At 35.4% G+C, this 23,471-nt stretch overlaps 1 protein-coding gene across 1 annotated transcript in view; it reads left to right on the top strand.

Annotated features, from left to right (window-relative positions):
* Positions 1–23,471, top strand: part of TENM2 (teneurin transmembrane protein 2) — a 3,267,991-nt gene that overhangs the window by 1,291,399 nt on the left and 1,953,121 nt on the right. Inside the window, exon 8 of the mRNA XM_077757352.1 lies at positions 21,975–22,044. The gene's annotated coding sequence lies outside the window, so the exon portion shown is untranslated. The remainder of the gene's footprint in view (positions 1–21,974; positions 22,045–23,471) is intronic.

Genomic DNA, 23,471 nt, shown 5'->3' with positions numbered 1-23,471 from the left:
CTCTCTCTCCCCCTCTCCCACCAATGGCCTCTGTCTCTCAAAATAAATAAATAAACTTAAAAAAAAAAGAAAATACATCATCTTACATAAAAAAATAAGTGTTCCTTTATATGTTTTGCAGATAGTGCATTTACCTTTTCTAGACATCTCTGTGCTACAGTCTCAATCCTGAGAATTTTCTTTAGTTCCTAGTGGGTTGCTGTTTAGTTATTTTAGATTTTGTCTAAACCTATGGATATTGCCTATGCTACTGTTTTTACTAACATTGACTACAACGATTTGTGCTTCCATGTTAGATGAAGATAGGAAGAAACTATCATATCAAAGAATAGGAGGGATTTATGGGGTTGTGAACTTTGGATGGTGCTTTGAGCCTGAAGGGTCTATGGAGTTTCTTAAGATCCTGGGCTGTTGGTAAGTATTTTTGCTTAAACCAAACAAGGGTTTTATGCTACAGAAATTATAAAAATTCAGAAGAGTCTCAAAAGTTTAGGAATGTAGCCAAGCTTCAAAAAGGAAGTAGAACAAGGATCTGTAGAGCTTTTTAAAAGAACACCTTAAAGGCTGTTCATTCTCTTTTTCTTTTTCTTTCTCTTTCTTTCTCAGTACCCATCTTATTTCTTCTACATGTCTTCAGATTTTGCTTTATCCTTTTTCTATCTATACAAACTGGCTTGTGCAGTATCCCTGGTTGTCAGTTTTACATTAATATTGTCTTAGACCAATCAACTGTCTTCAGTTACATCCCCAAATTCTATAAGAGATAAGCCACTTGCCCCAACTCAGCTCAGGGCAGACATTCTCCCTCCCCTAACCAGTCACAGTTAAGGCACAGAGGTCATGTAATTATGTTATTCAATATCAAGACTGGAGGTTAATACTTGTAGATCAAGACCAGGCAATTCCAGGAGAAAGTAGATGGCTCTAGATTAGGGCAGGCAATCCTCCAAATGCCTACAACAGAGAGGGGCAAACTTAAACTTCAAACTTCTTGGAGTTCGAGAAATCAAACTAAAATATTTTCTGTAGGAGGTACCTATGTTGGACACTGAGGCTACAAAAGTAACCAGTGGATTGTTTGAAACATATCTTAAGCTATTAAGAAAAGTGAGAGAGAATTTTAGCTTTTCTTTCTTGTCTGGGTCAGTTTACAGGAGGATTCAGGGGAGACTAAGTATAAAGAAATAGTGTGTTAACTGTTATGAACCTAGTTTGGTAAACTCAGGAAAGGAAAGAAGCTCAACACAAAACTCTGAATACATTCCAAGAGTCGATTGATGTTCTTGGCATTTAGGACACATTTTTTTTTGCCCTTGTGTTATTATATATTAATAAAATTTAGTTCTTTTAAACATTTGCTGTTAAGTTATATCTCAACCAACCTGTACTTACCCACTATTACTTTGTACAGAACTTGACATTTATCTGGAATGAATTCATGACGTGACTCAGCACTCTAGTCTAATATGACGTTTCTGAATTCTGATTCAATAAACTTATCTAGAGCTTATCCCTTAAGCTTTATGTCAGCTGAAAATACGATCACATGCCATTACATAGTGATAAGGCGTTTAAGGTAGCAACTGTAGTAAAATGTGTTACTTGGCAAGGTCTTAGAAACCTGGATTGCAATTTCAACTATGCCATATATTGTATGAATTTGGGTAGGCCACTTGATTGCATTATACCTTGTTCTATCATACATAAAAAATATAGTAATTATAAATTGAGATAGCACCTTAAAAGTTGGGCAATTGCTTGAACTTCTATATAAGTTGGTAACATCATTGAACATCTCTAGTCTTAAGTATGAGGAAATGCCAGATGGGATGAATTGCTTCAGTTCTGGCCCTTGGGCACACTGATCTGAAGAGCCAGTTGAATTTTTCTCTGCAGCTTAAAGAGGATATGAAGTTGCAGCTGTGGAGCACACCTTCACTACAAGGGTAATTCTTCTATCCCTAGCATCAAATGTATTTCAAGTGTCAGATGGTGCCTTTAAGGCACCTGTCAGCACATGCAACAAGGCTGTTAACGGTGATGCCCATCAAAGGAATTACATTAGTTTGATTCTGAGGCAGCTCCACTGATTGCAAGGTGGCTTCTGTACAGGTGCATGCTGTTTTAATTCCCACAGCAACCTTATGTCCTTCTTAATTTTTGTGAACAGCATCCTTATTTTCCTTCAGATAATAACACTTTTTCATCTCAATCCGTGGAGTGCAGTGGAGTTGAAACTTTGTCCCAAAGGTGGACATGGACTACATACTTGGCCAAATAGGGACCCATCTCCACTGATCATAGCAATAAAGTCAGAGACAAGCATGCAAATCAAGTGAGTCCAGTCAGACTTCTTCCTCAGATATTTTAAATATTGAATAGAATGGCAAAGACAAAAAGAAAATTGTCACATGTCCATTGCTACCTGCATTATATACTCCAGACTGTCCTAGTTTCTGTCCTTCCCAAGACCTTTGGGTTTTGTTACTTGCAACTGAATAACTGAAACCAACATATACTATAATTTAAAAAAGAATGAAGAAATATGCACTATAAAATCAAGAAAATGCAACACCTGTATGACCCACAGGACTTTCATTGAGTCTAAGTCCTAGTAAGTTCTGTGCTTCTCCCATTTAGGACAGGAACACCCATTATCAGCCTGGCCACTCCCCTGGTCCTCATAGCTCACCATATAGGCCATTTACTATACCTACTTTGTATCCATCCATACCCCTCCCCTCCCCCGCCCCATACTTCAAGTATCAGCCCAGATCATGCTGGGCTCTGTCTCTCTCTGTCTCTCTCTCTCTGTCTCTGAAAAATAAATAAGTAAACTTAAAGAAAATCCCACAAAACATGTTATCAGTGTCTGTGGCTTCATCTCAAGGCTACAATGGTCAAGGATCTACTTGCAAAGTCACTTATGTGGTTGTCAGCATGATTCAGTTTCTCAAGGCATATTGGACCGAAGGACAAATTTCTCATTGTCTGTTGGCTGGAAGCTACTTGTGGTTCCATGAATTGTAGGACTCTTCATATGGCACCTAGCTTCATCAGAGTAGGCAAGCAAGAGAGGGAGAGAGAGGAAGAAACAGTGTGAACAGAATAGAAGTCACAATCCTTTATAAACTAAGCTTGGAAGTGACAGCCCATCACATTTGGATATTCTATTGTTTACAAGTCCTATTGCCTGGCTCACCTTCAAGCATAGGGGATTCCACAAGCTCATGACCAAGAGTCAGGTCAGAATCTGCTTTCCACAGTGGGCTTGACCAATTTTTTTGTTCATTTATTGTTATACAGGTGCTTAATCACCAAATACTGATAATGGTAAGGCAGGAGATAACATAGCATTCACTTAACAATGTCATCACATGTCTTCATGTTATACAGTAGCACCTCTATGCTGCTGAAAAGAAATTTCACATACATTTCTTACTGAAATCATCTCATTGTCCCTTTCAGTTACATAGCAGTATGTTCCTTTAAAACTGTGGTGTTACATAGCCCAGTGGCCAGGATACAATGTGATTTAGACATGCTGGAGACACTATTCCTATTTGTTTATGGTGCCATACTGTGCAGGGTCTTCACTGACAATCAGCTGTTCAGTCATTATTCTCTATGAGGAAATACTTGAATGTAGTTAACTTGATTCTTGTAAATGCCAGTGACTCTTGGGCTCACAGTTTTGCTAAGCAATTGGACATCTTACAGAAGAAAGTCCGTGTTTTTTTCATGTACAAAGTAGCCAGTCCCTTTCTTTTCTATTGTCTTTTTTAAGGATATTATCTTAATACAACAATTCTCAGTTATTCTTAAATCTAATTTTTTATATCTGAATGCAGAAAGTAGATTGTGTATATGAGTGTGTGTTCCCAAATCATTGTCTGCCTTGGAATGCGTAAATCTAAGAATTTTGTATTTTGGTGATGATTTCTAATTAGTTCCATGATTTCAATCACCAGTGATCTAATATATAAATAAGTAATTTAGATGTATTGTGCCTTTTTGATGATAGGAATAGAAAATTTAAAATTTGAATCAACATTCACCTGCATCACATAGAGTATAGGCATGAAAATAATGTGATTTGGAAAACAGAATGGGCTTTCTGATTAACTGAACATTGTAGTTAAAGGAAAAAATATATCAGAAGGTATCCAGAGGCTATAGTAAATGTTTACTATTATATTTGGAGTTTTCACACTATAGAGATATAAATTATGGTGTCAAAATATTGTGGGAGAACTGCTGACATCGGTAAGTAATGTTTTTATTCATTTGTACTTGCATTTATTCACTCACTCAATAAACAGTCATGTAATCTGCACTCTGTGCCAGGTGCTACACTCAGTGCTGGTGAGCATAAATAACACATAGTCCTCACGCTTTTGATATTTGCAGCTTATTTAGATAAATGTAAATGTATGTATATTTATTTAGATGTAAATAAATATTTATGCTATTTTATGCAAAATAGTGATAATAAAAGAATATAAATGGTAAGGAAATTGTTTGGAACCCACGTTCCCAAATTTTTATATTTCATTAATCAGAAAACTTAAATAGAAATTCTGTAGGGCTCAAATAGATTTATCTTGCTAACTATGTGCTTAGGGAGAAAAAACCAAACTATCACAATCAAATCATAAAATATAGGCAATTTTTAACACTAAAAACAGGAAAGGTATGATCTTAGGTTAAAATGTATTTTTTTCCCAAAAAGAACCAACAATATTAGTTATCTATTTCTGTTAGCAGCTGTATTAGTCACCTATCTCTGCTTAACAAATTTCCCCAAGCCCTAGAAACTTACAAAACAAAGATGTATCCTCTCACAGTGCCTAAAGATCAGGAATTTTGGTACAGCTTAGCTGGGAACCTCTGGCTCTGGGTCTTTATATGGCTACAGGGGATGCGTCTGTTGAGGTTGTAGTCATTTAAAGGCTAAACTGGGGAAAGATCTCATTCCAAACCTCTAATGTAGCTATTGGTAAGTCTCTTAATAGGCTTTTGGTTGGGGCCTTTCCTCCATTACTTCATTGGTGTCTCTGCCTATTGAGACCACAGCATGGCAGCTCGTGGCCTGTAGAGTGAGTAGGCAAAAAGGGGTGTGTGTGTAAATGGAAGCCAGAGTCTCTCATTGCTTACTCTTGGAAGTGGCAGCCCGGTACTTTTTTCTGGCTCACACTTATCATAAGTGAGATTCTAAGTGTTCCAGCCCACATGCAAGGGGATGAATACCCAGAAGTAGGGGTCTGTGGACACAGAGGCTGCCTATCACAGAAAACTTAAATCAACATTTTTCATGTTGTATTGCACCCTGTCTTGATGAATCTATGTAATAAGTAAAAGGAGACAAAAGAAAAGAAAGCCTTCTCAGAAGTAATACTGAAGAGTACCTTCTTATTTAAAAATGAATTATTAGAATGCCTGTTAAGTTGATATAAGCTACCAGGTAAATTTAGCAAGGTGGATTACCTGGGATCAAGGATAAAGGGGAATATGCAGAGTCAGAGCAAATAGCACTTCAGAAGTGCTGGGGAACCTTATATACCATTCTCAGGAGCAGGGCTTATTATTATTATTTTTTTTTACAAATAGTTTATTGTCAAATTAGTTTCCACATAACACTCAGTGCTCATCCCCACAAGTGTCCTCCTCCATGCCCATCCCTCCTCCCCCCCACATCCATCAGTCCTCAGTTTTTGTCAGCATTCAAGAGTCTCTCATGGTTTGCCTCTCTCCCTTTCCCCCACCATTTCCGCCCTTCTTCTCCCCCTTGTTCCTCCGTCAAGTTCCTCCTAATCCTCCTATACGTGCAAACATATGATATTTGTCCTTCTCTGCCTGACTTATTTCGCTCAGCATAACCCCCTCAAGGTCCATCCATGTTGCTACACATGGCCAGATTTCATTCTTTCTCATTGCCATGTAGTATTCCATGGTATAGATAAACCACATCTTCTTGATCCATTCATCTGTTGATGGACACTTAGGCTCTTTCCATGTTTTAGCTATTGTGGAGAGTGCTATGAACATGGGGGTCCATGTGAGGAGCAGGGCTTATTTTGCAAGACATGTTTCAGGAGACAGTGGGAGGAATGCTTAATGTCTTCTTATAATCTTTATTAGTGTAATATTTGCAAAATAAATAGAAAGTTGCTTTGATAAAAATATTAGTACAGTTGTTTAGAAGATGTACATGTATTTGTTGCTCAATAGTTAGATTCATATAAACGGTGAATCACTTAAAAATAATTTTCTAATTACAAAATAAAAAAATCAGAGCCCTTTTTTGATTTTTTTTTTAAAAGCCAAGCATGTTTTTTTAAAGATACTTTATCCTAATCTATCCATAAAAATGTTTAAGGGGACTGTTAAGCTTAGTCATCTATCATTAACACAATTAATCTCCATTCTCTCCATTATGAGAATTATTGATATGAAGTCTTGATCATAATCAGTAAAATTCATTCCTAGCAAGGCATTGTCACATATTGTTTTGATGGCAGTTTCATTAAGGGGTAACAGATCTCAGTGAAGTGGCACTCTTTAAAATGCCTGAGAAACTCCATTTGGTTCCAGCGGTAATTCTTTTTTGGCTTCTTCAGTGACTCCCTAAAATGCATGTGTGTACAACCTGACATGAATGTAGGTGTATGCACATGAATGAATGCATCCACCTACACATATACATTGAGGGAAATCCATAGAGAATAACTTCAGAATATCTCAGTACAGTATCATTGAGAAGGTAGATCCTGGTCTACAAATCACTGTATTGCATTTTGCTATAAATATGGTCCTATCACCTTCAAATGGATGTCCTGGGGGTACTTCTGCAAATGCTTCCAGTATATGATATAAAAACATTTGGCAAGTGGTTTAAATATTAATCCAAGCTTATAAATGTTTCCACCTAAATTTTTAATGTTCTCATCATATAACTAGTTTACTTTGTTTCATATTTCGAGGGCATAAAAATAAAATAAGATATCATTTCTTTGTAAAATCCAGATTATAAAGGTGAACTACCTTTCTCACAGTTAAGAACGTATCATTCTCTCTGCTCTGGAATTCGTCTTACCTAAAACAATCAAGAACTCCTGGGATTATACTCAATCCAAGTGGTCAGAATTCCTGGCTGCAATTGCCTCATAATATGCAAACTGGAAAATCCAGTATATCAGTTGAGCTGAATTCAAAATGAGTAAATTGAGGTGAAAAGGAAGTAGAAGCCTAGACTAAGGAAAGAGCATGTGCAAAGTACACCTGTTAGGAGGGCCTATAATAGGCATAAGCAGTTGACCGAGCCTATAAGCAGTGAAACTAGAGCAGAAAAATGAAGGGGGAGAAAGTGCATATGGAAATGAAACAGGTGGCTCCTCAGAGTCTACTTATAATAGGAGATATTGTGAGCACTTAGGGAGACTGTATGGACCAAAAAGGTATGTCCTCCAAATTGCCCTAAGACATGCCAGCACCTAAAGCCTCCATAGAGGTTAATCTTGCAAATGATAAGGCGCAACCAGGCAGATTATCAGGAAACATAATGTCCAAGGGACTAGAGAGTCCAAGGGAATATAGTGTTTCCAGAAGAAGGAATTGAGTAACAGTGCTGAATGCTGTTGATGCAACAACAAACTTTAATATAAACTTGGAAATTTTCAGTGACTCTGATGAAATAGTTTTGGTGCAAAATAAAGAAAGACAGAAGCTAAAATGGAATGAATTAAGGAAAAAGTGAAGACCGAGTAAATGGAAGCAAAAAATATAAACGGTTCTTTCTAGAAGTTTGCATACCAAGTAGAGGAAACAGATCGAATGGTAGCTAGTAGCACTTGACTGGTTGAGTAAATTTAGCTTTAAAATGTGAATGGCTTGACTTTATTAAAATAAAAGCAACCATAAGAAACAATAATTCTACTTCTAGGTGTATACCTAAAATATTTGAAAATTGTACTCACGCAAATTTATGTACATGCATGTTCATAGAAGTGCTATTCACAATAGCCAACAGTTGGAAATATCCCAAATATTCATGAATACATGAGTAAATAAACAAATGGTGATATACAGATATGATGGGTTATTTTCCAGCCATAAAATCTGATAAAGAACTGGTCATGCTACAACATGAATGGACTTTTAAAACATAATAATAAGTAAAAGAAACCAGACACAAAAGATTACATATTGTATTACTCTTTCTATATGAAATATTCAGAATAGGTAAATTCATAGAGACAAAATGCAAATTGGTGATTACCATCGACTGTGGGAATCACTCTGGAATGAGGAACAGCTGATTAAGGAGTAAGAGCTTTCCTTTCGAGATGATAAAAATGTTTTAGAACTTGTTAGATTTTGGAACTAGATAGTCTGTGATTGAACAACATTGTGAGTGCACTACATGCTGCTGAATTTTTCACTTTAAAATGTTCAACTTTATATTATATGACATTCAGGTCAATTAAAAAAATAAAAATAGGGGGCACCTGGTTGGCTCAGTCAGTTAAGCATCTGACTTGGGCTCTAGTCATGAACTCACCATTCATGAGTTCAAGCCCCACATTAGGCTCTGTGCTGACAGCTTAGAGCCTGGAGCCTGCTTTATATTGTGTGTCTCCTTCTTTCTCTGCTCCTCCCCATACTCACATTCTATATGTGTGTCTCTCTTTCAAAAAAATAATATTACAAAAAAATTAAAAAATAGAAATTATCAATGATAAAAATCTAACAGCAGGAAAAATTAAGTATGTAAGAAAGAAAAGAATTAATAAAAACTTCATTTTTGAAGTTAGCTGTATTTATTGAAATCCCATTTTAGGCTAGCATTATATAGAATTTAAAAATTTCAAAGTAATTAAATGTAAAGGACATAATAATGTGAATATGCTCTTTTGCATGTTACCCAGGGAGCATGTATACACTTTTTATTTTTCCTTAGGATTTGAATACCATTTATTTCTTTTCTTTTCTTTTTTTTTTTTTTACAAATAGTTTATTGTCAAATTGGTTTCCACATAACACCCAGTGGGAGCATGTATACACTTAATGACAACTGCAGATCTCATTCTCATTTCACATACTTGAGTCATTTCAAGAGCCAGAGTTAGTAACTTTTGTCAAGATTTGAATCCTGGCTTTGCCACAAGGTATGTCAATCTGGGCAAGCAATCTAGCATTACTTTGCTGCAGTTTCCTTATCTATGAATATATATGATAAACATATCTTCTTCAGACAGTTACTTTGAAGAATAAATTAAATAATATGTATAAGGACTTAAGATAATATCTGGCATATTAAATGCCCAATAAAATTGGGTATTGTTAATAATCATCCACAGATGAAAGCAGTGTTATTAACCCACCATACTTAAAAGCTATGTTAACACCATTTTTCCTAAAGATGCTTTGTGTAGTAAGCATGTTATGCTTTCTGTGTCCAGCACCCCTTGAGAACCAGGTAAGACAAGGTATTTGTCTTTTGTGTCAGAGTCATGGAAAACTTCTTGTCTAAATAGAGATCTACTTCAGTCTTATTGGTACTATCAGAAACCAGCTAAGCTAACAACTAAACATAGAGTCTAAATTTATTATCAAATGTTATATGTTAATAGTAATCTCCTGATTTATTCCCTGTGGATCACTAAATGCTTAAATGATACAAATAATCAATGTATCATTTTAATGACTAAAAATTACAGTTTTCAGATGTTTGGAAGTTCCTGTAAATATTGACAAAAATATTGAAATATTTTTCTCTAGTAAACTTCAGGTATGTTAAGATGCATCTTGCTTTTTTCATTGTTTTAATTGACAAAATCTGTTACTAGTTTGGCTTCTAAGGCATAAGAAAGTCCTTCAGAATGAGTAGATTAATCTAAAAAGTAGGGGATGATTGAGATATAGAGAGAATCTCTTGGGAAAATTGATAATCAGTTATTCTTTAGTGTGCATTGGTCTTTGACCAGTCAGTGCTAGAAGTTGTCATGAGAAAGAGAGTTAAATTGTAGTTAAATATATATTTGGATCAACCTCTTTAACAAGCCAGGATAAAGAATCCTGATATCATAAATTTTTAGGACAGTTTCATAATATGAACACATTTTATTCTTAAGAAAACTAGAAGGTCATAGATAAGAACATAAACTGTGGTGAGGGACTATTTGGGTTTATCCCGAATTCAGATTTCCAGTTCATGAAGTCTTTTCATGGGTTGTTTGAAGGTTAAATGAATCAGCACATTTAATTATATATAGCATGCCTGGTACCTGGCAAATATTCAGTTATTGTTAGCTACCATTTTTTATTTGCTTTTTTGAAAAAATGTTGTTTAACCAGAAAGTGATGCATGGTTCAAGAGAAACTATAGATGAATACACACACACACAGACACACACACACACACACACACACACATTCACTTTGTAAAGTAATATGAGACAAATGACCATCTAAAATCATTCTCAACGTGGAACTATAAAGGAAACCAGATGGTTCTGATGGATTTCTGTATTTAAGTCAATTTAAAAGGAAACCAAAACAAACCACAGATTTTTCATATATTCTCAATCCCTTTTATTTTTTAAAGATCATCTTTCTTTCTTCAATTTTTAAAAAAAAAATTATAGTTTTTATTTATTTTTGACACAGAGATAGACAGAGCATGATCGGGGGAGGGGCAGAGAGAAAGGGAGACACAGAATCTGAAACAGGCTCCAGGCTCCGAACTGCCTGCACAGAACTCGATGCGGGGCTCGAACCCACAAACCGCAAGATCATGACCTGAGCCAAAGCGGGACGTTTAACCGACTGAGCCACCCAGGCGCCCCTTAAATTTTTTTTAATGTTTTATTTATTTTTGAGAGAGAGATAGAGACAGTGTGATCAGGGGAGGGTCAGAGAGAGAGGGAGATACAGAATGTGAAGACAGGCCCCAGGCTCTGAACTAGCTGTCAGCACAGAGCCTGACGTGGGGCTTGAACCCACGAACCATGAGATCATGACCTAAGCCAAAGTCAGACGATTAACTGACTAAGCCACCCAGATGCCCCTCTCAATCCCCTTTAAAAAAACTATTTTAAATAGCTTAAAATGTGAACTCTGTAAGGTTTTTTTTCTATATATTGAGTCTGATTATTTTTCAGGGAATATAATAAATCTGGATTGATGTATAAGCTTATTTGGGAATAAAGCCATTAAATTAGTCCTAATTTTCAAGTATCATTTTCTTATTTACTTAGAGAATAGGGATTCTACTTAACAGCATACAAATTTGTCAATTACAAGTCAATAAGTGGTCTAGGAATATTACTGGTAGGAATTCACCAATATATGTAAAAAGTTCATATTTAAACACACGTGCATAGGATGTTCATTACATCATTTTTAATAACAAATACTGAAAGCAACTAAAGTGTTCACCAATAGGGATTAATTAGACCAATTCTGGTACCTCTATACAGTAAAAACTACTCAATCATTAAAATAAATGTGATAGACATTATTGTATTAGCATATAAATCATCACAAGTTACATTATTTTAAAAATTGCAAGATACACAAATATTTACACAGTTATCCATTAAGTCCTATACAAGGATGTGTATGTGCACATACAGAGGAAGCTTTTAGCAAAATGGCTTTATGGTCAGGGATTTAGGATAAGAGGGGTTTTTACATTATAGTCAGTATCTCTTGATCTAGTAATTTGTAATGTCATTGGTATCTGGTTGATGTCATGATGGGCCACCTTAATTTTCCTATATACTTCTGTATATTTGAAAATAGTAATGCATCCTAATTTAAGGTAACATATTGAATATCCAATAAAAGAATCTATTACTCTGAGTTTATCTGTATCATTGTGTACTCTTCATTTCTTTTTTTAATCTATTGTAATTATGTACTTATTAATTTATATTCTCCTTTTATCTATGAGTTTTTGCAGAGCTATGAGAATAAGCATAGCACCTGAAATAAATGGGAGATATTTAACAAATATTGCTTATATGATGCAAAATGCTAACAAGAGCATAGATTTCAAAATAAAATAGACATGTGTTCAAATTTTATTCTTTCCAGCATGTTGCTGATAAGTACAGGTATGATGCATAACTACTGAATTACAAGAGAAACAAAAATAACATATTTATCATATGGAACTTTAGTAATTATTATGTGGTGCACCATTTTTTAAAATATTTGTAATGTTTGTTTATTTTTGAGAGAGAGAGACAGAGTACAAGTGGGGAGGAGCAGACAGAGAGAGGGAGACAAAGAATCTGAAACAGGCTCCAAGTTCTGAGCTTTCAGCACAGAGCCTGACATGGGGCTCGAACCCACAAACTGTGAGATCATCACTTGAGCTGAAATCAGATGCTTAACTTACTGAACCACCCAGGTGCCCCATACATCATTTATTTTTTAATGAAGAGTCTGGATGTTTTCTCCAGGGCTGTGTTTTCTGTTTTTCATGTTTGTTTATTTTGAGAGACAGAGAGAGAGAGAATGAATGAGCAGGAGATGAACAGAGGGAGAGAATGAGAATCCCAGGCAGGTTCTGCATTGTCTGCACAAAGCCTGACAAGGGGCTCCATCTCACAAACCACAAGATCATGACCAGATCAGAAATCAAGAGTCTAACACTTAACCAACTGAGCCATCCAGGGTCCCCATCATGCATCATTTTTAAAGAGAATGTCACTGTGATCATCTTAATAGTAATTCTTCAATAAAATTAAGATTTATTTCTTATTTCCCTTTTTCTACTAATCATTTAGTAGTCCTCTCTAAGCCATCACATTGTCCTTGCAAACATTTTTAACACATTTATGTTTTTATATCTAAGTAATTTCCTGTTGGAATGAAATAGAAGTTAAAAAAAAAATCTAAGTTAAGTTGACAGAGGGTGTAGAAATTTTTCTTCCATCTATGGGCAGTAGGGAGTTGGCCATGGGAATTAATTTTTAAGATGTATTTTTATTAGACATTTTTATCACTAATCACATATATATATATACTTTAGCAGAAAAAAATATGATATATCAGCTTTGCTTCCAAAGGAGATACAAGCAGGCAGTATGAGTAATTTGAGAGATCAGTACAAAAACCTTTACGTACAACAATATATAATTCAGTTATAGAGATGCAAGCCATTTCTGTTAGTCTGAAAGAATTATAGTCATTTTTACTGCTCACATTTGTTACTTTGGATTCCCCAAGGTGAAGAGTTAAGGGATCTGCCCTTCCAGAGACTTTGTTGTTGTTGTTCATGGAAGTGGGGGTCAGCTTGTCTTTTTCATTTTAAATTATTCACTTGTGTTTAAGTTGGGCTCAGAATTTAAGCTTTAGCTACTAGCTAAGAGGTTTTTTTTTTCAATGTAGAATTAAATCATGAATTTAGATTAGTAGCCTCTTTGTAATATTACTGTTGCCCAGTGGACTAATTACAAAACCACAAGCAGTAGGAAAGATAAGAAAATGCGGTTACTCATATATTTGGAATGTTGACATTTGGCATACAGCTCCAAAGTGGATGTTTACACAGTAGCTGTCTTTAATATCCTTTTCCAATAGGTTATATATTATTTCTGACTTGAATGTCTCATCATATATACAGTACACTAAACAAGCAGCTGTTAACCTATGCATAATTAAACATATTTCACAAAACATTTTAGATATTGTAAATATATCCATTCATTCATTTGCAGAGAATTGTGTCACTATTTGTTATTGGATTTGAGGAGGTCATCCGATCATAATGAAGTTCAATGAAATCTCAAGACTGGTTAGATAAGTCTTAACCATAACCACTTGCTATCTATTGAAATATGTGGGGAAGCACAGATTGTGTCATCATGAAATTGTCACACATGGTGCAACTCCATTTGCTAACAGTCACAGAGCATGATACTTGGCATTTGAAACTTCAGCACAGTATTAAACTCATTATCATGTGAATTGATAATATCTAGTAGAGGATTTTTAAAAAATATCTCATTGTTGGTTCTGATTTTTATTAAAGTTATCCAATTTTGATTTTTCAGTGTAAAGTAAACTATAGTTTCCTTCCTTTTTTAGATGTGTGTTCTATGGAATCACAAATAATAATTTTAGTCATTACTTTTTCTGAGATCAGATCTTGTAATACTCAATATTTCAAGTTGTCTTCATGCAAGGTCATGGTTGGTAGTTGGAAAGGGCTAAAAATGAAGCCAGCTGCATAGAGAAACTTGTCACACAGGTATGGCCTTGGAGTTTGGGAATTGGTTTCAAAATCAGAAAGACCCAAGTTAAAATCCATATTCTGCTGCTTCTGAGTGGTTTGGAGAATATTAATTCACTATTCACTCTTTGTATCAGTCAGTCAATAACAATTATATAGTAGTAACTTTGAGGTCAGCACCATTCTGGGCACTGGGGAGATAGCAAAGGACTAGGCAAAGTATGAAGAAACAAACAAGGGCATATAAAAAATATTAAGTACAGTGAATCCCCAAATGGAAGACCTAATCATGCAAGGTTAGATGAGGCATGTCTAGTACAGCTGATGTCCAAGCTGAAGCCAAAAAATGAATTGGCATATTTGAAAGTAGAATTCTGGGAACCAAGAGCAGAGCACCATGAGCAGAAATAGTAGGTATGGGTTCCCACAGACTGAATTGTTTGTTTGAGGAAAAGAAATGAAGCCTGTTGTCTATATCATNTTTTAGACATTTTTCCTATAGAAATTGCTTAACCTTTCTAAATGCCAATACATTCAGCTTAAAGGAAGATAATATTATCTAACTTATGAACTCTTTATAAAGATTATATGAGATGTATGTACACAATTTGCTCAGAAACAAGGCCTGGCACATTAAAGTGTAACTTATAATTAATTTGTTAAGGGTTATTTCTAGATTTATTATTAAATAAGTCAATTTATGGGTAGGCAAAGGAAGGCATCAGGGCTAGTAGATCAGAGCTCACTGGGAGTATATTTGCTAGTGAACAGAAGCACAGGTAGATAATTTCTAGGAGATATCAACTTCGGGAAGAAAGTAAAAAGCAAGCAGGTATTATGGCTCCAAACTGGTGGGACCTACAGCAGTGATTCTCAACCAGGGGTGATTTGGCTTCCCATAGGACATTTGGCAATGTCTGGAGACATTATTGCTTGCCAAAAGTGGGCGTAGTGGGTAGCGACCAGGAATGCTGCTAACATCCTACAGTGCACAACACAGCCACCTATCGTAAAGAATTGTCAATAGTGCTGAATTTGGAAACCCTTCACATTACAGCATGCTCGTCAAAGTTGGAATAGGGGGCAATTGCTAGCACAAGGTGCCAACAGTGAGTTCCTGTCTTTAAAGCCCTTTATTACATGGTTGTCTCTATCTTTTGCATTTGCTCCCTTCCATTACACTGGAATCCAAAGCAAACATCATATGGTGAACTGCATATAGAGTTTGCTTATTTTCAAAACTGCTGAAACATATATACCTTCTCTAACTAATCAACTTAAGCAAACCTCTGCAGTGGGTGGTAATTGTAGCTGACAATAGCAATCATGTATCTCTAAAGTGCTGTGGAGAAACATGAAGATTATATGGGAGTGCCAAATCTGTGACTGAGGCGGGGTAGTGTCAAACATCTGCAAACAGTATTGCTAGACATCCAAATTAAGCAAAACCACTTTTTAAAAACATTTTTTTAAATGTTTTATTTATTTCTGAGAGAGAGAGAGAGGTTGAGCAGGGCAGGGTCAGAGAGAGAGAGAGCGGGAGATACACAATCCAAAACAGGCTCCAGGTTCTGAGCTAGCTGTCAGCACAGAGCCCGACACGGGGCTTGAACCCACGAACCGTGAGATCATGACCTGAGCCGAAGTCAGAAGCTCAACTGACTGAGCCACCCAGGCACCCCAAAACCACTTTTTGAAAGAACATAAAGTTAGCTTAATATGTAGGATCTCTAACACATTAATGTAAGAAACTATTATCTAGACTAAAATGAGGGCTTATATAGTCAATAAATGTTATTGATTGTGCTATGAGGTTCTATATACAATCTCCTGAATTTCCTTAGAGATTTCTGTATTTATTTTTATTGCAATAGTACCGTAATTAGATGCCAAATAATAGTAGTGGCTGGGAGTGCTCATGTATAATTTGTAATTTCAAAATTGAATAAGAACAAATCCTTTGGTAGTATTTAATGTGTAAAATTTGGCAGGTTTAGAATTTTAAAAAATTATAAGTGATTCAAGTGTTAATTTACTTAAGCATTCCAAATTTATTTTAAATATGAACATTTGAAATTGTAAATACATTCTAATAATGTATGCAAAAATCCGATATGTGTATATTAATTTTTGTATGTGTATATTTTAGTTTTGAATGAAGCACTTTCTTAAATGATGATTACTAGAATCTACTAAAATTCAAACTTTATTTTTACAATGCATAGGTAACAAAAGACCTCAATGAAAAGGGTATTAGTATTTAGCAAATTTAATAGCTCAAATGAAAGCTAGGAAATGTAAGTATAAATTTTAAAAGTATAAAAACAGTTACAGTTGACCCTTGAACAAAGTGAGGTTAAAGAGACCACCTCCCCATGCAATCAAAAATACCTGTATAACTTTGACTCCACCAAAACTTGATTACTATGACTTACTGTTGACCAGAAGGCTTACTGGTAACATAAACAGTCGATTACCACATATTTTGTCTGCTGTATGTATTATATACTATATTCTTTCAATAAAGTAAGCTAGAGAAAAAGAAAATATTAAGTAAATCACAAGGAAGAGAAAATACATTGATACATTTACACTAATGTACTATTTATTGAAAATAATCCATGTATACATGGACTCATGCACTTCAAACCTGTGTTGTTCAGGGTTAACTATATTACAGTTTTAACCTGACAATTCAGAAGTAATAAAAAAAATAAAATATCAGGGTAGGATATCTATGTAAAAGCCACAAGATGTGGGGTAATACTGCAAAATACTCTTCTAATTATGTATTCCTCTACTGAACGTTCTTTCATGGTTCCTCATTACTTTTAGTTAATACAAACAAACAAACACATCGCTCGAAGATAGCCTAGTATCCAGTAGAGTCTTTTTCTACCTCTCCAGTCCCCCTTACACCAGATGGTTACTGCCATCGTACCTTTGCACATGCTATTGCCTTTTCCTGAAAGTCCGATTGCAATTACTCCCTTGTGCTATGCTTATACTTAATCACTAAGATTAAGTCAAATCTCTAGATAATACATACTCAAGGAACCTCAGTCTCTCTTCTTATATTCCTATGACGGTGATCAGTTTTCTATGTGTTTATGTGCTGATTTCATAGAGCAGAAAAGAATTGCAGCCAGTTTCCTAATTAATTTATCACAGATTTACCAGTCTTATTTCCGAGTCATTCCTTGTGATGACACACTTGTGGAAAAGATGAGGCCACAAGAGAAAAGAACAATAATTTCAAATATGACTCATGTTTGTATAGGGCTTTATATTGTACTAAGCCTATTCTAAATCTTATTTTCATTTGATTCTTGCAATAACCCATTGAGGAATCTAGGGAAGTTATTTAACAAACATATTTTAAGGATCTATTATGATACTGAGTTCTAGGGATACAAATATAAAAATCAGCAGCAGTTTCACTCCTCCACGCTCAGAGATCCTTTTTTGAAAAGTGTGGGGAGGAAACACAAAAAATGAAGAACTATAATGGAGGGTAATTAGGGCTATTTATAATATAAGAAAAAAATGTGTGAATGAGAACAGGAAATAGTTAATTCTGCCTGAGGAAAGTAAACAAGTGGGAAAGCATTGCAAGCAGCGAAACAACATGAATAAATAACATATGGTAGATGGTTTGTGTTACACACAACTCAGAGATGCAAAAGAGATATTAGCAGAAGACCCATCTCAGTGTCCTCTACATTTCTCTGTGTTGACACCATTCTCAGGCAGGCTCTCCTTGTTAGTAACAAACAATTCCAATCTCAATCTGACATGCTCTACTCTCAACATTTCCAGTAAGAGTCTCAGACTTGTGTCTCATGGATTTTGTTTGGGTAAATGAAACACTTTTCTCAGAAGGTGGCGATGTTTTGATTGTCCACATTTGATTAAAAAGTCCACTTCAAAAGTCAGGTCTAGATTAAGTGTATCCAAACCACATGCTTTAAACCAGTGGTTCTCAAATTTTTGCACACATTAGACTCCCTCAGAGGGCCTATTAATACACAGATGCTGGCTCATACTCTCCAGAGTATGTCTCATTCAGCAGGTCAAGGCTTCAGTTATAACAAGTTTTTAGGTAATTCTGAAACTGCTGATCCAGGATCACAATTTTTGAAACACTTCCTTTGAGAATTTGAAGGATAGTTTGTCATGAAAAACCTGAGTGATATTAACCTAGAGATAGGAACTGGATTCCAAGCTAGCTAAAACCATAGAAATAATTCTCATGGTGCAAATTTAGGAATGCCATGATAACTGCTCTCATTTCAGTCCATTTCCCTTCTCTGTGACCGTCTCTATTTTATCTGCTCAGTAACCTCATGATTCTGACTCCACAAAGTTGCTTACCTTCAAGCAGATCTTTACTGTTATGAATCAAAACTTGTTCTTTTTTTCCTTTTTCTCAGAAGATCCTGACCTGAAGAATGATGGCTGAATAGGCATTAAAGTCACAGAACAGAACTAGAGGTCTTGGGTTAAGAACCTTGTTTCATCTTTTAGATGACATTGGACATGTTGTTTAACATCTGTTTGCCTCAATCTCTTTATATGTAAAATGGCAGTAATGATAGTATCTAATAATAATAACACTGGCATAGGTTATTGGGAGGATGCACTGAGTTAATGTATGTAAAGTGCTTAGAACAGCTTCTGATACATACTTAAGGACTGTATAAGCCTTAGCTCTTATTAAAATCGTCCATTGTCAGTGGCTTTAAATAATTAGACTGGATAGATTTTAGAAGAGAAAGGGTACTGACAGAATTTAATCCCTTTCTTTAACAGTCAATATGCATACCTACAGAGAATTAAATGATCTGGCCAAGGGTAAAGAGATGGTTAGTGGAATCGGAACTCATGTTACTTTTGCTGTTGTTACTACACTGTATAATTCTAGCTTTTTTCTAATGAAGCAGGACTTCTCATGGAAGCACCAGGGATTTCAGAATCATAGGAATGTAGATTGGAATTCCATTTCCCCCATGTTCAGTCAAATAATTGTGAGCAAATTAGGTATTTTTTGAGCCCCTATTTTCTTTTTATAAATAGTAAATCAGAAACCATATAGGTGTGTGTGTGTGTGTGTGTGTGTGTGTGTGTGTGTGTGTGTGTGTGGGGGGGAGAAGGCCTATATACAGATTTGTGTATAAAGTACTTAGCACAGTGCTTGGGGAAATTTCAGTTTGTGGGTTAATGTTTAATTCCTTTCTTCTTTTCTGTTTCCTTACATAAGCCTATTGGATCTAAGCAGGAACCTTTGTCTGCCATGCCAAGAGGATGACTAATGGTAGAAATTGTAGGTTGTATGTAGATGATATGAATGTGACGGGGAAAATATTCTCCTGCAAGAAGGCTTTCAACACCCTACCTAGCACTCTTGTCAGTGATTATTCCTGTCAGTTATCTACAGAACTATAATTATTAATAACTGTCATTTATAGAATGTGCCTTGCATTGTGCTAGTCTTTAACATGCAATAATCTTTGTATTTCCCATCACAACACTGAAAAGTTGGAACTACTGTGAGGCCAGTTTTGCCAGGGACAGTATTTTTACTGAAGCCTTTGAAGCCCTTATGCATCTTGGCTTATATATCTAAATTATTAGGACCTTTGTGCCGTGTATGAATTGTAAAAAAGGCAGAATATAAATGATAGATCTTGACTGAAATGACTGACATGCTATTTTGAAAGTGAATTCAAAATTACTTTTTAGTGTAGCTTCATGTATGTCCATACTTCTTTATGTGAATGATATAGAAAAGGCTGAATATACTCATGCTGAAGATTGTGATATGGGGATACCTCTCCTCATATGGCTCATTCTTTTTTATATACTGGCATGTATCTGGTGGGGAAAATTGACCTTGGCTATCCTTGGAACATGCTCTGTTATTTTCTTGCCTCTGGCTTTGTTGAAAGATTTTCTCCTCTTTCTAAATGCCTTTATCCATCTTTTCCATTTGCCTACATCTGATAAATTCTTCACAATAGCTCAGTTGTCTTCCTTCATCAAGTTGTGGCCATATTATACTCTATTAATCACTGATTCCAGAGCTCTAATTTTCTAAATGTCTTTAAAAGTATTTAATATACAAGTAAAAAATTTTAAAGTATAAATTGAGAAATAGAGACAAACAAAACAAATAAAAACCGTAAGTTGCAATTTCACCAATAAGAGGGAAGTTGTGCTTATAATTTGCATGCATGAATATATGTACATGTAAAGTTGCATATATATGTTTGAGAATTGTATAACATTATTCTGTATTTTGTTCATCTGTTGAACATTATGCTATATAATAAAGTGTTGAAATATCTCCCGTCTATATATGTTAAAATACTATCTTCTGTCTACACATTCACATGAGTTTTATTAGTCAGTTATAAGTCCTTTATAAGGCATCCCAAGTGATTGTATCAGTACAGGATTCATTTTCTGTCTTATTTAATATGAGCTCATGAGCACATTACTTATTCTGTTATTTTTGTGTGGGGGGAAATATTTAAACTATAGGGTTGTTTTCAGGTTTAGATAAAATAATGCAAATAAGTTACGTAATAGTATCTGGCACATAATGAGGGTTCAAAAATATTTGTCATTAGAATTATTTGCATTATCCTTATTTATTTATTCATTCAAACATGTCAGCTATGTGTCCAGAAATATGGTAGATCTAACTTAACTTCTAGGAGCTTAAAATCTGTTTAAGGTATTTTCACTAGATAACAATATTTCAACAATTGACAGAGGGATATGACGGATAACCAGGTGGCAAATTAGAACATCCAGGACTTTAGTCTTAAAAATGAGGTAGTGACATAAAAAATTGCAGAGAACAAGACTTCCTCTATCTCGATGGAGATTTCATAATGAGCCATCCAAACCTGTAACCTGCAACCTCAGGAATTTTCTTTTATCTTCCAGATTCTAGAGTAAAAAAGCAAAAACCAAAATAGCTCTGTCACGTCCAGCCACTGTCAATTAATGCCTGGAACTGAATTAACTGCGAGAAAACCAATTCAAGTAACACGAGACTCACCAGCTGTCAGGCAGGGTTAGTCTCCTTGGAGGGACCACATACATATCTTGTTGCCAAGGAAAACAGCCTATAACATCATATTTTTTCAGGGCACGGGTAAATTCCTGCCTCATCCATACAAAACCTTCAGACCTCCAAGAGGCCAGAGGGTACAGATTAAAATTCATGCCTAGCAGAAATAGCTTCCACCCTCCTCACTATACTCTTGTACACAGTATTCAAAGGAGGATCCCAAGGACTAAGCTATTGTCTCAGCTCTGCATTTGAACTCCGTTCATGTACAAGCATAGAGCAGCAAGTGTTTTACAAAGGGCAGGGTGGTTACATTTAAAGTACTTGGCATTATCAGAAATCCTTGTTTATATCCTTTTTATGGGAGCCACAAAATGTTTCTGCTACATTCTTTTTTACCTTAAGCCTTTGTTGTCAGGTCGGGAACACTGTTGAATTCTGTTAAACAATGGGGAAAGGATTTTTACAAACAACTCTGCGTGTGTGTGTGCGTGCGCTTGTGCATGTGTCCCAAAGATCTGAAAAGCAAAGGACACTATTAAAAGAAAATCTGAAAGCAAATCTGTGGGTTACTGGGCCCATCTGGGTCTTTACCGACTGTGTTCCACTGGTTTATTTGACTGGAAACACCTGTTGTTTTCTCTGCAGAGCTGTTGGGAAGAGAAGGTGTACAGCCGGAGCTTACTGATTAGAACATGTGGCTGGTGCATGAACCTTGGTAAGTCGTAGTAAAGCAAGAGTGTAAATACTGGAGTATGCATTCTTTGTCAATTCCATGCTACTTTTGGAAACTTGTTGGCATTTGTTTTTTTGCATTTGGCACTATAGACTATTTTAATAATGTTTACACTCTTGTTCTGCTCCCTATCTCAACAAGCTGTTAAGAGAAGCCACATTTAAACAAGCATCCCTGCATCTTTTGCTGCTCCTTGAAGAGGGTAGCAGGCTGTTCCCTAGAATAGTCTGTAAAAGATCCTCTCCAAATAAACTACTTTAATGCTAAGCAAAATGCCACATATGTAAAATAGGTAATGCTGGATTATGTAAAATGCTTTTTGAAAAGATGAGGAAAAATGACTTAACATCAAATAAATCTGTCAGCATGGGGAGTTCCAGAAATAGTTTTTAAAGGTAGTTTGAACTGCTTAATATTGCAATTACTATTTACTTCTTCAAATTAGCCTCCATTATCTTACAAAAGGATCTTAAGAATAATTTATTTGACCCACCAGGGGCTTATGGCCATATTATAAAAAATGTTTAAAGAGTGTTCTACGAGTCTTCTAAAACCTTACTTAATCTTTGTATCAAACGCTTTTACTTACTGCTTATCCCCTTCCAAACACCCCACCAATCCAAATTTCTCAAGGAATCCTTTTTCTATATTAGTGTTAATACATTGGTACGCAGTAGGGAAATTAGCCTTGAGTTATACGTATCAAGAGAAACAACAAAGGAAATGTACTTTGTTCTTAGCGGACGCACTTAATCTCTCAGATACATAAAGATGAATCAGAAAACAATATGAACCAGCTCATCTCCTTAACTGGAAACATAGAATGAATGTTGAAATAAAGGTGTATTTTTGAGAGTACCCACTTTAGACCCTTCTTTTTCTATTTGAGAAGGAAACATGTTCAGAATGCTAAAACAATTTACCGAAGGCCCTCAAGAAGGTATTTGGCAGTAGCCAAATATTCCAAATGGAACTTTGTACCTTATAATTTTGTCTTTAGAGATCAAAGGCCAATACTTATAATTTAAACCTATATAACAATTTCTAGAATGTATCATTATGAATTTATTTGGGGGAGCTATACATTTAGACCTGTGTGGTGTCTATTTGTAAGTCAATTTTCTTGGAACCTGGTTTTATATTTATGGTATTTACACATCTGTCTTCCATAACATTTCTATTTCTTAGAGTCTTTTTAGAACTTTGACCATTCAATCAATGTTCTATTTAGTAAGATATTGAATCCAAAGATGCAATGAAACAATCCTAACTAAGATGTGGTTTAGGATCTAATGTCAGGCAGAAGCAGTTAAAATGTTTGGCAACTGACTGAACTGCTATGCTTGCCATGCATGAAATTCCTAGAGATAAGACAAATTGTGCTTTGGCAAGAGATTCTTTCTTTCTTT

Source organism: Crocuta crocuta, unplaced genomic scaffold, assembly GCF_008692635.1.
Source record: "Crocuta crocuta isolate KB4526 unplaced genomic scaffold, BGI_CrCroc_1.0 scaffold131, whole genome shotgun sequence".
NCBI classification, from domain to species: Eukaryota; Metazoa; Chordata; class Mammalia; order Carnivora; family Hyaenidae; genus Crocuta; species Crocuta crocuta.
This window is presented reverse-complemented; position numbering and strand designations above follow the sequence as displayed.